A 16,183-nucleotide genomic window follows, 5' to 3' on the forward strand; every position below is an offset into this window, starting at 1 on the left:
GAAATTGAGAATGACTCTATCACAAGTAAATTAAAATGATAAGGATGCCTTAAGATTATTAGATATATGCATATTGGAGAAGAAAGACCAAATGCTCTATCAAAAGCTGTTGGACACACGAGTCCCACATCGAGGAATGTATTATAGATGTAAGCTTCTAAAGTTATAAATTGAAAGAACTTCTTCATTCATAAGACACAGATGTATATGCTAAAGAGTATCAACATCGATTAATGATCTTGTGGTTTCATAAGGCAGTACTAAGGAATTTTTAAATTTTGAAAACTTTTTGAAAACTTTTTGTTTATTTTAAATTTAGAAATTCTTTAGCGGGCTACATTATGTAACTACGTAACTAGTTTATTTTTTTATAGTACATTATACTCTCCTTTCTTCGAAGATGTTTGAATTATGTAACGCCCCGGATTTTGGTCCAAGACATTACGCCTAAATCATTTTCTTTTTCTGAAAAACACTACTATTTATTTATTTCATCAATAATATATATTCCAGCAAAGCCTATACAAAATTCTTTACATAATTTAATAAAAATTCTTAAACTAAATGTCCTTCAAAATTATTTCTAAAACTACAATTTAATCAAAAACCCAATTTTTGTCCCCGCGTACGCTTTCATCACATATCAAACTTCATATATCATCTTTGGTACCTACAACATTCTATTAATGTAAGGGTCAATTTCCTTATCCAAATTGGTTCATACTCAAAGCACCAGAAACAATGTCATGAAATAGATAATATCAAAACTTATCAATCAAAAGAAATAAGAAAAATACATTTAAGTCTTTAAGGTAAAGTTCATACACATTTCTTTTATATATATATATATATATATATATATATATATAACAGTTTAATCACTTATCAACACACAGATGTATAATAGACCTAATGCAATGCAATGATGTGCAAAATGCATGCTCTTATAACTATATGATCCGGATATAATTCCCGCCACTAAGGCATCCACACAGAAATATAATTGCAATTCCCGCCACACAGGTATCCACACAGAAAATAATTGCAATTCCCGCCACACAGGCACCACACAGATGCATATGACATGCATGATAATGATAATGAAACTAAATCCCGCCACTTAGGCACCACTAAGAAATGCAAACTAAATCCCGCCACTAAGGCACCACTAAGAATATAATTATAACCCGCCACTAAGGCAATTACAGTCAAATATTAATGCATCATCAAACACACAACCAACAGTCAATCATTTCACAATTTCACATATTCATCTTTCTCTTTTCTTTAATTCATCAAAATCTAACATTTCTTTTCCAACATCACAAAAACATATAAAGCATAATAATATAAAATATATCAATTCACACCTCATTATCATACAAAATTTTCATATACAACATAATAAAATAAAATAATTATATCATTCCTCATCACACATTTATCATATAAAACATAATTAAATAATCACATTTAGAAAAGATTAAATTTTAACCTTAAAATACATTTTTAATTAGTTTTCTTTTCAAAAGACAAGAATTGCTACCACTATTTAATAACAGAGCCCTAGCACGTATGGGGAAAAAGCCCTTACCTTGCCCGTTTTTCCGTTCCTAATAGCAAAGGTTAGTCCCACTAATTGCTCGCACACCGAACGGTTCAAAACTTCAAAGGGACAAGTTCTGATATAAGGAACAAAACAACAAAAATAAGAATAAAGAGAATAGAAAAGAGGCTGGTTTGAGTCCCGCACAGAATAAAAGTAAAACCTTCGTAGGAAGTAGCTTATGAGTATAGGGCATTGATTGAAATGCCAAGAGAAGAATAAGTATAAAATCTTACCTTCACACAAAAATGGAATGAATATGGATGAACAAGAGATAGGATGGTGAAGAGGTCGTACTATATACAACCCTGATGGCATGAGAATTTAAAATGGAAAGAATGGTTCACGTGTTTGTTTTCATGGGAGACAGAATGCCGTTTTAGATTAGCAAAGAATGAATTTGTAGTCTTTAAGGGTCATCATGATGATTGAATGACAATAATTTATGGAAGTTGGAAGAATTGATAGTGGTCTTGGGTGTCTGACTAAGGAAAGTAAATTCATGCGGAGAAATATATCTAAGATGGCTGGTATAGCTTGTGTGGTTTTAAATAACAACCGATGCAATGAAATTAGAGAGGAATGTGACTCAGTGTGGAAAAAAAACTGATTGTGAGAGGATTGGAATAGGTGAATAACGTGGCTAGTTTTTAGGAACTAAAATAACACATGATGAAGGGGAGAATTTGACTATTGGCTCCACAATTTAAGGCAACAAAGTGGGATATAGAGAAGAAGAAATCTGCATGTTGACTGCTAGTGTCTCTCAAACTAAGATCACTAACTAGTAACTACCAGCATTATACCCACGATAACAGAACATAGGTTGTTATCTATTATTTCTCCCAAGCAAGGCCACTAAACCTAGTAATTAGGAGATGAATTGAAACATGTTTAGTTGGGCAATTAGGCAAGGAAAAGGATGAGCATAGATTCCTCCAAAAAAACGTGTACTATTTATATATATCACAATGTCTAAATTAAAGACTAATAATTATTATAATACAAAATTAACTTTAAAATAAATCACAAATTAAAATGCAGCAATAAAGGATTAGAATAAAAAAAACATTTAAGAAATAATTATCTTATTTTCTCCACCCCAAATTGATTTATAAAGATTAAAGTAGATGGAATAAAATTCAAGTTCTACTTGATTAATTAACCAAAGTAGAAAATGTCAAGATTTCTATTAATTTTACACATAAAATAAGTTGTAGAATAAATTATAAATCAAGAAAAATATTACTAATGACATATATATAATGTATAAAATATCGGGATGTTACATTATTACCCCCTTAAAATAGTTTCGTCCTCGAAACTAGAAAGTGCAAAAAAAAAAAAAAATAGATTTAGCAAAACATCTGTCGTAAAATATTCAACATTTTTTTTTTAAAATTAAATTAAATTTCCAGCCAAAATACTTTCAAATTATTTTCAAAAGAAGAAAAAAATAACCGAACATAGACATTCATGTAGACAACGACAAGTAAGAAAATTTAAGAATGAAATAAAAAAATACAATGTCGATAAAAGAAAATGACATATTTCCGCTGCGCACTCTGATATCAACTACTTGGTCATCTATCATAATGGTGGTACATACTATCCTACCCCAACAATCATACTATTCTCTACAACTTGCACTTGGTGTTCTACGAGTTCACATTAGTCTTCATCACTCTTGGTTAACTCTCCTCCACAAAAATAACACAACTTATCATCACTAAGGTCAGGATTTTATTGATACCTAAAACAGACATTTTTCGACAAGAGATAACATTAAGACAAGGTTCGAGTAGTGGTGGAACAAGCACACACCATCACTTGAAGATGGGAGATGAGTCATCTAAGTCCTATAATTTATTTGAGCTAGGAAAAATATTTACGATTTATTCTTAGCTCTAAGAGCTCTCAAAAGTAACATCTAATTTCAATCAACAATGTCTTACCAAAAATTTAAACCACAAAGCCATTATCAATAAAAGAAAGAAAAAAAAATTAACCACGGGTTGTATGCATGCATCACACAAGATACACAATTTTCTTTCCAGGACACACCAGTCCACAATAAAATCACTTTTCAGTTTTTCAACTCTTTCATTTAAACCACACTCAAAATTAAATCAATTCAGGACATACATTTACACAAAATCATATTTTTTTTTGTCTACACATGGATAACAAAAACAGAAAAATACTACACATTTTTAAAGTGCAAAATAGAAACAACAACATTTCACAGCAAAGACAACAATTTTCTAACAATAGCAAGAATCTGCAGGAAACGGAAAAACATAAATTAGTTTTAGTGACAGACACTAGAAACAGGTTTTAGTGACAGTGAGCAAAAACATAATTGCACATAACATGACTTTTAGTGACAAACCACAAAACATGTTATACTTAATGACATTTAGTGACAAACAACAGCAAAAACAATCATAATAATAAGAACCACAACATAAGGAGACAACATTACTATGTTAATCCTACAAATATAAATCATGTCTAATTCACAAATTTTATTAATATCATCAAAGATAAACATGTTTTTAGAAGCAAAGTGAAATAATATCAAAACAAAAACCAATCACAAGATATGCCTAGATTGCAAAGTATCAACACAACTATATACATATAGTAGATTACTCAAGGCAATTCTAGCACCCCTAATCCTTAAAGTCTTGCTAACAAACACCAAACACACAAAATGAATTTAACAACCATAATTCAAAATCCAAACCTTGTCACATCTCTAAATCAAGTTACATATCTAAACCAAATGAACCACAAAGTAACACTCACATGACCACTTCAAGAATAAAACACATAGATCATAAAAATGTCAAACCAAACCACATTTCCACGCTACTGCCACGATGAGACTTTCTTAGTACTAAAACACTAGGCATGCATACATCATAGAGTCAAAACATTTTTTTTTTCCGAACAAAAATTTAAGATGTTTTCAAACTCACTTCTAACTTTCACAACCACAGAGGAAAGGAGAGACAACTATACTATAAAATCAAACATAATAAATCATTGTTATTTAATTGATGTAGTGTTCCTATTATAAAGAATAAAAAAAATGAGGGAGCGTGTTTCAAATAAAACTTGTGTGGGGTAAGTCCTACTGCTGACTTCTCAATACATCATTGCTCAAGACATAACCTATAGTAAACAATTACTTTGTTTCAATGAATGCATGCATAGTCTCGGTTACAAAAGATGTGTGAAAACAAAGGAGATATATGTCTAGCATGGCAACTACTAGTTCACTTGCAAAGTTTAAGGCTCATAAAAACCATCTAATAGTACATCGACACCGTATATCATGTGGAGTATAAGAACAAAATAATATGAACGGGTGTATCAACAACAAGTCTAGGGTTTTTTTTTTTCTTTGACAAAAATTCTAGCATAGGTTAGAAATTCAATAACATACTCTAAAATAATAGTTAAAATTTTTTTTTTTCAATCAAAGAACATAGATATTATTTTCATAAGACTCACCCTCTTAGAGAAAATAAAAAATAACAAAAAAAAAGTAGCTATTAAAATCACACTTTCTGGAAAACGAGATGCATGTATTCTCACTTTCACATACATACAAACAATGAATATCATGTTTATCACAAAAGCTGTATTTCCTTAAACACAACCAATAATGAATCATAAATCAAAGAATAGAACAAGGAAAAAAAACAAAATCAAAGATACGACAAAGTCAAGATAACTAAGCCAACAACAAAGAAATCAACAATCACACATATTAGAAATCAAAACAAAGAAATCAAGCAATCACACGTCAGTCAAAAGGCACGCGTCATACATGATCATCGTCCCACCCCAAAAATATTTGTGTCCGAGGATTATTGCTCTGATACCATAATGTAACGCCCCGGATTTTGGTCCAAGACATTACGCCTAAATCATTTTCTTTTTCTGAAAAACACTACTATTTATTTATTTCATCAATAATATATATTCCAGCAAAGCCTATACAAAATTCTTTACATAATTTAATAAAAATTCTTAAACTAAATGTCCTTCAAAATTATTTCTAAAACTACAATTTAATCAAAAACCCAATTTTTGTCCCCGCGTACGCTTTCATCACATATCAAACTTCATATATCATCTTTGGTACCTACAACATTCTATTAATGTAAGGGTCAATTTCCTTATCCAAATTGGTTCATACTCAAAGCACCAGAAACAATGTCATGAAATAGATAATATCAAAACTTATCAATCAAAAGAAATAAGAAAAATACATTTAAGTCTTTAAGGTAAAGTTCATACACATTTCTTTTATATATATATATATATATATATAACAGTTTAATCACTTATCAACACACAGATGTATAATAGACCTAATGCAATGCAATGATGTGCAAAATGCATGCTCTTATAACTATATGATCCGGATATAATTCCCGCCACTAAGGCATCCACACAGAAATATAATTGCAATTCCCGCCACACAGGTATCCACACAGAAAATAATTGCAATTCCCGCCACACAGGCACCACACAGATGCATATGACATGCATGATAATGATAATGAAACTAAATCCCGCCACTTAGGCACCACTAAGAAATGCAAACTAAATCCCGCCACTAAGGCACCACTAAGAATATAATTATAACCCGCCACTAAGGCAATTACAGTCAAATATTAATGCATCATCAAACACACAACCAACAGTCAATCATTTCACAATTTCACATATTCATCTTTCTCTTTTCTTTAATTCATCAAAATCTAACATTTCTTTTCCAACATCACAAAAACATATAAAGCATAATAATATAAAATATATCAATTCACACCTCATTATCATACAAAATTTTCATATACAACATAATAAAATAAAATAATTATATCATTCCTCATCACACATTTATCATATAAAACATAATTAAATAATCACATTTAGAAAAGATTAAATTTTAACCTTAAAATACATTTTTAATTAGTTTTCTTTTCAAAAGACAAGAATTGCTACCACTATTTAATAACAGAGCCCTAGCACGTATGGGGAAAAAGCCCTTACCTTGCCCGTTTTTCCGTTCCTAATAGCAAAGGTTAGTCCCACTAATTGCTCGCACACCGAACGGTTCAAAACTTCAAAGGGACAAGTTCTGATATAAGGAACAAAACAACAAAAATAAGAATAAAGAGAATAGAAAAGAGGCTGGTTTGAGTCCCGCACAGAATAAAAGTAAAACCTTCGTAGGAAGTAGCTTATGAGTATAGGGCATTGATTGAAATGCCAAGAGAAGAATAAGTATAAAATCTTACCTTCACACAAAAATGGAATGAATATGGATGAACAAGAGATAGGATGGTGAAGAGGTCGTACTATATACAACCCTGATGGCATGAGAATTTAAAATGGAAAGAATGGTTCACGTGTTTGTTTTCATGGGAGACAGAATGCCGTTTTAGATTAGCAAAGAATGAATTTGTAGTCTTTAAGGGTCATCATGATGATTGAATGACAATAATTTATGGAAGTTGGAAGAATTGATAGTGGTCTTGGGTGTCTGACTAAGGAAAGTAAATTCATGCGGAGAAATATATCTAAGATGGCTGGTATAGCTTGTGTGGTTTTAAATAACAACCGATGCAATGAAATTAGAGAGGAATGTGACTCAGTGTGGAAAAAAAACTGATTGTGAGAGGATTGGAATAGGTGAATAACGTGGCTAGTTTTTAGGAACTAAAATAACACATGATGAAGGGGAGAATTTGACTATTGGCTCCACAATTTAAGGCAACAAAGTGGGATATAGAGAAGAAGAAATCTGCATGTTGACTGCTAGTGTCTCTCAAACTAAGATCACTAACTAGTAACTACCAGCATTATACCCACGATAACAGAACATAGGTTGTTATCTATTATTTCTCCCAAGCAAGGCCACTAAACCTAGTAATTAGGAGATGAATTGAAACATGTTTAGTTGGGCAATTAGGCAAGGAAAAGGATGAGCATAGATTCCTCCAAAAAAACGTGTACTATTTATATATATCACAATGTCTAAATTAAAGACTAATAATTATTATAATACAAAATTAACTTTAAAATAAATCACAAATTAAAATGCAGCAATAAAGGATTAGAATAAAAAAAACATTTAAGAAATAATTATCTTATTTTCTCCACCCCAAATTGATTTATAAAGATTAAAGTAGATGGAATAAAATTCAAGTTCTACTTGATTAATTAACCAAAGTAGAAAATGTCAAGATTTCTATTAATTTTACACATAAAATAAGTTGTAGAATAAATTATAAATCAAGAAAAATATTACTAATGACATATATATAATGTATAAAATATCGGGATGTTACAAATTACATTCCTTCTCTCTGTAAAAATATGCACTCCTCTTCCTTCTTATTCAAAATATATTAGAAAATATTTCACTCCCCTCCCCTAAAGGAAGCTTGAATTACATTCCCCCCTCATATGTTAAAATCTACACTTTAATCCTCAATTTTTATTTATTTCTAATAATCTAGCAAAAAAAATAAGGGTTAATTATGTTTCTAGTCCCTATAAAATAGCGACCTTGTAAGTTTAGTCCCTACTTAATTTTAATAGCATTTTTAGTCCCTAATTTTGTTTTTCTACACTGAGTATTAGTCCCTACTCAATTCAAATTTGTTTAATTTATGCTTAAACTCTTAAATTTTTGAACAATTTTTTGCAGACATGTTTAGAACATTACTAAAAGTTCGTCCGCAAAAAATTATCGCAAAATTTGATTTCTACATCCAGATTTTATTACTTTTTATCTTTAACTTTTGTCGTTTTAAAAAATTCATATTTAATTCATTTCATGTCAGAAAATTCTAAATTTTAGTAAACGAACCTTTCATAGTGTTCTAATATTGTCTCAAAAAAATCGTTCAAAAATTTAAGAGTTTAAGGATAATTAATCAAACATTGTTTTAGCAGGGACTAAAAGTATAAGTAATTTTTTTTTATAGGGACTAAAAATGCTATTAAAATTAAGTAGGGACTAAACTTACAAGGTCGCTATTTTATAGGGACTAGAAACATAATTAACCCAAAAAATAATAATCTAACATACTTTGGAAAAGAAAAAAAAGCATTGTGGGTTTATTTTACTATAATCAAAATTTGAATACATATTTTCGCTATTTTTTATTGACAATTTGTTTTAAACCCTAATATAAAATAGGGTTAATTATGTTTTTTGTCCCTACAAAATTGCGATCTTGTAAGTTTAGTCCTTACTTAATTTTAATAGCATTTTTAATCCCTACAAAAAATTTATGCACTCAATATTAGTCGTTACTCAATCCAAATTTGTTTAATTTATGCTTAAACTCTTCAGTTTTTCAACAATTTTTTACAGGCGTGTTAAGAACGTTATTAAAAGGTCCTCCGAAAAAAATATCACAAAAATTTGATTTCTACGTCCATATTTTTGTTACTTATATCTTAAACTTTTGTCGGTTTAAAAAATTCATATTTAATTTATTTCATGTTAAAAAATTATAGATTTTAGTAAATGAACCTGTCATAGTGTTCTAAACTTGTATAAAAAGAATCGTTAAAAAATTTAAGAGTTTAAGGATAATTAAAAAAATTATTTTAGCAGGGACTAAAATTATAAGTAAATTTTTTTTTGTAGGGATTAAAAAAGCTATTAAAATTAAGTAAGGACTAAACTTAGAAGGTCGCAATTTTATAGGGACCAAAAACATATTTAACCCTATAAAATATGAAAAACCCAAAATAAAATTAAAATATGAGAAAAATGACTAAAGACAATAAAATATGGTCTAAAATATAAAATTAATAGCAAAATATATAAATTGAATTATCATTAACATTTAAATTATAAAGAAATGCATTTATTTTTCTTAAATGGTGGTTCAAAATTAGTATATATCATAAACATATTTATTTAAGTTAAAATAGATTAAAGTGTAGTGCATATTTAATTATTAAGGGAGCGGGTTGTAATTCAAGCATCTTATAGGGGATGGGAGCATAAATTTTTCTTTTCAAGGGAGGAGAGTGTATCTATTAATGTAAGAGGGGGCGGATGTGTAATTGATCAAGCATCTCTAAGAAAAGAGGAGAGTAATTTACTCTTTTTTTTAACATGATGTGTGATTTCATCAAAATTAATCATCCTCAGATTGGAATAAATTCAAAAATTTCTTCCATGCTGGCATATTAACATGGTATGGCAATTATAAATGTGGATGAGCTTGAGTTCATCCACATGTCTTGCAAATTTCACGTTTGAAAATAATTTCATGAACCGTGTTATATGCTTGGATAAAATAACTAAAAATCAGCATACATAATTATTTTAGTCACTGCCATAATAATCTTAGTTCTTGTTTTCCTATTTAGGACATGTCTGGATTGGTTTATAATTAGAGTTTATCTATATTGACATAAACATGAGTGATTCAAAGATAGCACGAATTTGTGCAATGAACTAAGTTTTCGGAACGAGTTTACATATGCGTAAAGCTATAACTGTGAATTTCACCCCAAACTTGCCAAGAATTGCGAAGACAAACGAATCACAATGGTAGAGAAGAGAAGATCATGGACAAAATCCATGTGGAGTGGAACAAATATTGTTCTTCCTATTCAGTATATGCAGGGTTTTCGTTTCTGCTTCATGATATGAGTTGTTGAGAGAAACTAGACGAATCTGCGTGATTTCACCATTTTTCGTTCCACGAAGCACACCTTGCACCTGTTGTTTCCGTTAGAGGTATTTCGTATTGTTAAGCTTAACAGGAAATATTCGTGTGAACATTTTTGATGCTGCAGCAGTTACGCGTTGAGCCTCAATGGGAGAAGATGAAGGAGTAGGTTGAAGAGTAGACATGGCTCAAGGATCTAAGGAGAAGCTCTTAGACACCATATTAGAAATCGACATTGATGAAGAAGAGAAAGCTTGAAAAAAGGAGAGAAGAGAGGGAGAATTTGTAACTGTTTTTCTAGCTGAATCTTGTATATTTCACATTGTGTTGAATCAATGAGATTACAACTATTTATAACAATACTATGATGATAGGACAGATGTGCTATCTTGATACCAATTTTTGTTATGCTGTGTTAATAATGTGAACAAATTACTATAAGATAATTAAGTTCAATTATTAATATATTTATAAAGCTAGCATATAATATTCAATAGTATAAATTTTTGTTAGATTTTTTCTAGAGACCATCGATACTTGTAGTTAGATCTTGAGTTTAGTAGTTCCTTTCATTCATTGTGTGGCACAATCCTATTGAATGACAGTGTTATCTAACCTTACACAATCAGTGCATCATAATTAAACTCAAAGAAAAACACTTCTGTTAACATTAAGAAGCATAATTTGCTTGATATTTTTCATAATTAAACTCAAAGAAAAACACTTCATAATTTGCTTGACATTGTGGATAGTTGGTGTAATTTGCTTGACATGTTGTCTGTTAAAGTCCCGCATCGTTTATCTATCCATATATAAATTTGGAAAATTATATCGTTACAAAATGAAGAGGGCCGACCATATATAAATTTGGAAAATTATATCATTTTCCTCTAGATTTATGTGTGGATTTGTCCTCTTTTTTATCTATCTGCTTAATTAGTTTAATGTTTTTTTTAAAATATGTTTAGTTATATTTTTTTGTTGTATATATTATAGGAAAAATTATATTTGTGATCCCCTTTTCATTGTATTTTGGTTTTACAAACTTCAAATTTAATATTCAGACGCAGATCTTTCAAAAAAAAAGTATTCAAAATATAGATGTGGGATTTCAAATATGTATATTTATATAATATAATGTGTGTATTAAATAATTCTTGTAAATATAATACTCCTTCTTTCATCTAGTTGTTCCCAATTTCTTTTCATAACTCTCATGTCAAGTTTAACTGAAGAAAAGCCAAGTGGTCGCTCATGTTGGGAAGGGAATCCCATTTTATAATATAGCTCTTACTTTTTTTTTTTTTTTTTACAAAGCTCTTGTTTTCTAATATACTTCATGTATTTGTACTTTAATTGCATATGACATGAATTAAGTTTGTTTCCTTAAAAAAACATTATAGGATAGAAAGATTGAGTCGAAAAAATAAAAAGAGATATGAGTATATGCTATAAATTTTCTCTTGTTTACAAAACTATTAAGATTTGTTTAAGATTAAAAAACATCTTATTTTTGTAAGTGGAAAGAGCTCAAATTCGGTTCATGGATGAAACAATTCATAATTAGATAATACTTAGCTTATAACAAACTTTAGATTATCAGAGTTCTCTATATGACTTACGGAAGAAAAAAAATAATCATGTAAGCCACTTTCAAAACACCTTTGTTACTAGGATACTAATTACAAATTGGCTCTCTTGATTATACGATTTTTTTTTTTTTAACAAACTAAAATGAGATATTATAAACAACAATGGGTCACCCCGCACAAGGTGTGCAAAGGGAGAACCACCCAAGAGTATTTACACAGTTAAGGTGCTAACTAAAAAAGGCACCAAACAAAACAGACAAAAGAAAATTACAAGTGAACACCGATGCAAGGGATTAGATGTTTCCACCAGTCATGATAACTATAGTTAAAAGTCGCCTGCTTTGCTTTTAGCCATAAAAAAGAATAGAGTTTCACCTTCTTAAGCATAAAAAGAATAGAGTTTCACCTTCTTAAGCATACCAGTAGAAGAATAAACCACATTTTGGAAGACACAATTATTTCTCTCTTTCCATAACACCCAAACAGAAGCAAACCAAATAATTCTACGAAAAGAATGAGTTACTCTAGGCAAGCCTACCATGTTGGTGAACTGATAATAGTGATTATACGATATTGACGTATGTATATGATCAAAAACATAAATTATAAAATTTCTGATTATAATTTTTTTTATCGTCTTTCGGTAGGATTTTAGATTTCATTCTCAACTTTATTATACGATTGCTTAACTAGTCTAGATTTTTTTTAATTAGTTTGCTGTTGTAAAATTGCTTGGATAAAATAATAACTTAAAATAACCATACATAATTATCTTAGTCACAACCATTAAGAAGCTTAAGTCAAAAAACATGTTTAGATGTGCAAATTAAAAGGATAAGGATGCATTAAGAATATGTATGAGGAAAAAGACCAAATAAGTGGCAATCTGCTGGGCATGAGTCCCACATCGAGGAACCTGAAAAGCAACTTGGTAGACATTTGATATAAAAAGAAGCAGCGAGTGCACTTCTCAAGCTAATACGTACTTTAGCCAATTGGCTAGTGTGTCATCATTTCTCAGTTCTTGGATTACAAATTTTAGTATTCGGAGAAAGAGAATATTCAATTGCTTAAACTTGAATATTTCTTTTCTTCGACTGACTAAAATTTGTTGTTTGGAGATGTATTTGGGAATGGTTACACCCCATCAATATAAGTTTTTTAAGTTTTCTTTAATGCATTTGGCTTAATCTTCTTGGATAACCTACCAAACGATTTTCTGGTGAGTAAAAGGGGCCTAAGCCCCAAGGAAACAACTAAAAACCTTTTAAACATAATTCCAAATACATCAAGCCAATAAGGCATAATAAAGAAACGACCATTATCTATTGACAAACCCTTAGCATCTCTGAATGTGTGAGACCAAATAACCAAGGTCCTATACCGATGGATAGCAACACAACCATCAACGCGTAAGAGAAAACCTGGAATTTTTGAAATCCTCTACTCCTAGCAATCTTCAAACCATTCCAAAAGTGCACAAAAAATTATTATCATCTCTAAGAACTCCACCACAAGAAGCCAAAGTACTGTTGAGAGCAACCGCACCATCTGTGTTGAGAGCTACCACTTCGGCCTCCAACATTACCCTTTGTGCGACTACATTATTGTTGTTATTATTCGTTTGAAGTAGCTGAAGCAGGTTTTGGCTAGACACGCTGTTATGAATCATTTCATAACCTGATGGAAAAATTCCAAATATGATACATTGGTTTGTTGAAATACCAAGTGGTTCCTTCCACTCCATATCATCAAAAAAAACATCAAAAAATTGTTGAAACCTTGAGAAAAGATCTTATGCAGGGAGATTCATTGATGTTTCTCTTAAAAACGAGCATGTGTGCTTTATAACTATAAAATAATTAAGTTCAAGTATCGGTGAATGATTTCAAGGGCCGGCCCTGATTCATCGATAATGATTTGCGCACACTCAAAGTCTGGATTGAAAGAAACTCTCATCTGCTATCCATACATACTCGTTCTGCGAGTTATTCTAGTCTGCATCAGACCTGCGACTACATGCTGTACTATACCTACTGAATTCTGAACTGTGTCAATCATTTATTGATAAAACTAAACATCTATGCTTTATTCATATCATGTAATTTATTTTGATAAAATTCTATCATCATTTGTCCTTAACTACAACTTATTAACCACTTGATTAAACATTATGTATCAAGTTGACTCAGCTTATTTTACTTCACTAAGAATGATACTAAGGAAGGATATCATTATGGAATATCTTTGCAGGCGGGACATTTCTCTTTAAATTTTGGTTTTCTTTTCTCGTTCTTCCTATATAATTTTTCCTTTTCTTTATTGAAATGGTATCTGCATACAACCTATGAAGTTATCAATGGTTAGAGTTTTGACTTTGATTCTGTTGTTGAGAGTTGACATCCCAAACAAACATTGTAAGACAGTTTGTAAGTGGTTACAGGAAACATCATACCGAGATGTTGGTAAACTATTTTTCAGCTTATTTCTATAAGCTCTTCAGGATAACTTATGATAATCACTTATATAATATGCACTGTTACTATAAGCACTTAATTAAGCTACTTGTGAGGAACTAGATGTTTCCTTGGTTGATTGTAGGATAGGCGATGCTAATTTGTTGCTGCGTGCTACAATGAAGCGGTGTTTTCGTATCAAAAAGCTTTAACTGCTTTCAAATCAACCAAAGGAGAGAATCATCCAACATGAAGTTTACACAAAGAATCACACCAGTGAAATTGTGGGACAAGGTAAGGTTATAAAATGAAGTTATTATGCGTCTATGTTCCGTGTTAAAGTCCCACATCGACTAATGCAACAAGCAGAGTAAGCTAATAAAGTTATAAAAGGAAAGAACTTCTTACTTCAAAAATAACACAGATTCACGAAGATGTAGTTGCATAATGTAGGGTTTGTGGAATTTACAAATTTTGAAAACTTTGTCGTTAGTTTTCTTATGATTTGTTAATTCTGCAATGCTTTGCTATGTATCCACATAATTAGTTCAATTTTTTGTGCTTTTCATTGAATTTTGCTCTCTTAATTCATTTGTATATGAATTTTTAAATTTGACCTTAGTTCATTTGTATTTGGATAATACACCGCCTAATGTATTTGTAGACTTAAAAGTGAATTTTATAGAGGTCTTTTAAGTGTGTTGATAGAGAAACATAAGAATTAAAAATACTAAATTTGTATTTCTATTGGCGGGTAGTTCAAACACTTTAATTAGCTTATCAGCTATTAGTCATCAGTTATAAGTTACCAGTCATCAGCTAAAAGCTATCAAGTAGTTTATCAACTATTAACTATTTTTACCAAACAGAGCCTAAAAGTTTAACAGTATTTTTTGAGGAGTAAACCATCAAATTGGTCCCAATCTTTGTACCAAATTCTCACATTAGTCCATGACTCTATTAATAACTCAAAATGGTCTCGGTATTTATCAAACATTTCTCATATTGGCCCCTGACTCTATTAATTGTTTTGTATTTTGAGTGTTAATGACTCAATGTCTTTTGAATATTATTTAGTGGTTAATGACATATTGTCTTTTGGATCTTATTTGGTACGTTAATGACTTAAAATACAAAAAAACTAATAGAGTCAGGGACCAATCTAAGAAACGTGTGACAAAGACAGGGACCATTTTGAGTTATTAATAGAGTTATAGACTAACTTGAGAATTTGGTACAAAGACAGGGACTAATTTAGTGATTTACTCATTTTTTGAGGGAACTAATACAAAAAGTTGTCAGTATATTTATAGAGAATAAAAACATATTGAACCCCTTGTTATATTTGTTGTTTGAATATTATGATTATGATTATTGTAACAGCCCGTTTTTTACTAGGATTATTTTATTATTTATTTATGTGTTTATATGAGCTTATTTGCTTATGTGTGTATTTGATATGAGATTAGTGGATTTTTAGCCTAGAAGGTTATTTTAAGATTAAGGGTATTTTGATCATTTGATGAGTAAGGGTAAATTAGTAATTTGAGTAGGAAGGATAGTTTTTAGTGCTTTTAGTGAGAATAATTATTTTTACTAAGTTATTAGTGAGTTGAGCTAATTATTTCGAGATGGTAATTATTCGATGTTTTAGCTTCAGCAATCCATGAACCCAATAGCTTCAGCAATATCAGAATTTTCAAAACAATTTACATCAACAACCAAAAAGAATTTCAGAAAATTGTTTCAAACAGAAATTCATGTGAATTAAACATTAATCTTCAAGTCACTTTGCTAGACACA

At 30.3% G+C, this 16,183-nt stretch overlaps 2 long non-coding RNA genes across 2 annotated transcripts; both read right to left on the minus strand.

Moving 5' to 3' along the window:
• Window positions 1-455: 455 nt before the first annotated feature.
• Window positions 456-2,026, minus strand: LOC146911996 (uncharacterized). The gene is made up of 3 exons (XR_015014840.1): window positions 1,843-2,026; window positions 1,595-1,682; window positions 456-670 (listed from the first exon to the last, which is right to left on the minus strand). It is a non-coding gene; the product is annotated as an uncharacterized LOC146911996 (long non-coding RNA).
• A 3,524-nt stretch (window positions 2,027-5,550) lies between these two features.
• LOC146911997 (uncharacterized) lies at window positions 5,551-7,120 on the minus strand. The gene is made up of 3 exons (XR_015014795.1): window positions 6,928-7,120; window positions 6,680-6,767; window positions 5,551-5,765 (listed from the first exon to the last, which is right to left on the minus strand). It is a non-coding gene; the product is annotated as an uncharacterized LOC146911997 (long non-coding RNA).
• Window positions 7,121-16,183: the final 9,063 nt, after the last annotated feature.

The sequence above is a fragment of the Medicago sativa genome, chromosome 6, assembly GCF_051527215.1.
Source record: "Medicago sativa cultivar Bolivia chromosome 6, Bolivia_mono, whole genome shotgun sequence".
Classification (NCBI taxonomy): domain Eukaryota; kingdom Viridiplantae; phylum Streptophyta; class Magnoliopsida; order Fabales; family Fabaceae; genus Medicago; species Medicago sativa.